Genomic DNA, 1,407 nt, shown 5'->3' with positions numbered 1-1,407 from the left:
AGTCAATAATATTGTAATACTATGCATGATGTCAGATGGGTACTAGATTTATTGGGGTAATCACTTAGTAAGTTATATAAATGTCTAATGTCTATATTATATATTGGAAACTAACATAATATTGTATGACAACTAAAATTGAAAAGTAAAAAAAAAATTTAAAAAATTTAACCATATGAGTTTACTAATAGACTACCAGTTTAACAACTTTCATGAGTTAACTAGTGTACTTTAATTGAATCTTTCTCCTTCTCTTCCTCCCTTACTTCTCTCCAGCCTTTAAAAAAATAATCTTAGTCTACACATACTTTTCAAACAAATTTTTGCAACTGTGATTAAATATTTGAAATAATAGCAAAAAATTAATAGTGGACTGATAAAGATAACAAAAATCAGTATAACCCTAGAGAGAAAAATGTATTTTGCCTCAAATACACATTTCATTTTTATTTTATTTACATCAAAATATATCAGTTTATCCATCTATGATTATAGAATGTGGCCATCCTCAGCAAGGAAATAAAAATACTCACTTTTCAATTTTAATTATTGATCTATAGAGGCAAAAACACCATTTATTAATCTGTGGCATAGCTTTATAGATTAAGTAAAAGTTTTCCAAGCTGAATTTTTTTTTTACTGGTTTACTATGTCAAATTTATATTAGGTTATCTTCTGAAGCTGTGTTGTGTGTCTACTCATAGAAGAAGATAATTTAATTTTGGGTATGTAGCACCAATTAGTGCAGTCATGTGGTCATAAAGTTTTGGAACACCTGCTCTTCTACCCCCATACCAGAAAGAGGTAGACATTCCAGATTCTTGTTGTTCATCACAGCTATATTGGGAGGGCCCAGCAAATAACTAGTCTGGGTATTTTGACCCCATAATTTATCACTGTTATGCTCCTAATGTAATGTGGGCAATAGCTCTGTCAAATTATTTGGGGTTTGGTTGTTTGTTTGTTTTAGTGGATTAAAAAACTTCATAGTAATATTAAGTTTAAATCTCATATATGTTTGTGAAAAGATTATTCATAGATGCTAAAAGATCTAGTATACTGATGTCATCTGATAAATATTACAATGAAGTAACAAGGTATGTTAATGTAATTTAAATAAATTCAATTATGAATGCACAGAGGCCAAGGAAAGAAAGAAAGATCAATTGCTTTTCTCCACTGCCCACAGGATGAGTTTATGGCTCATGTAGATTATATTATGGCTCTGGGTGAACAGAAAATGGAAGGCACAAATCTAGTAATCTTAATTCTCAACTACTTAAATGAGAGCATTTTGCTGTGATAAATTTAATTTTTTTTAAATGTCTTGATTTCAAAGAGAGGAAGGGAGAGAGAGACAGAAACAGAAACTTCAACAATGAGAGAGAATCATTGGTTGACTGCCAC

The sequence above is a fragment of the Myotis myotis genome, unplaced genomic scaffold, assembly GCF_014108235.1.
Source record: "Myotis myotis isolate mMyoMyo1 unplaced genomic scaffold, mMyoMyo1.p scaffold_m19_p_3, whole genome shotgun sequence".
Classification (NCBI taxonomy): domain Eukaryota; kingdom Metazoa; phylum Chordata; class Mammalia; order Chiroptera; family Vespertilionidae; genus Myotis; species Myotis myotis.
Note: the sequence above shows the minus strand (reverse complement) of the source record.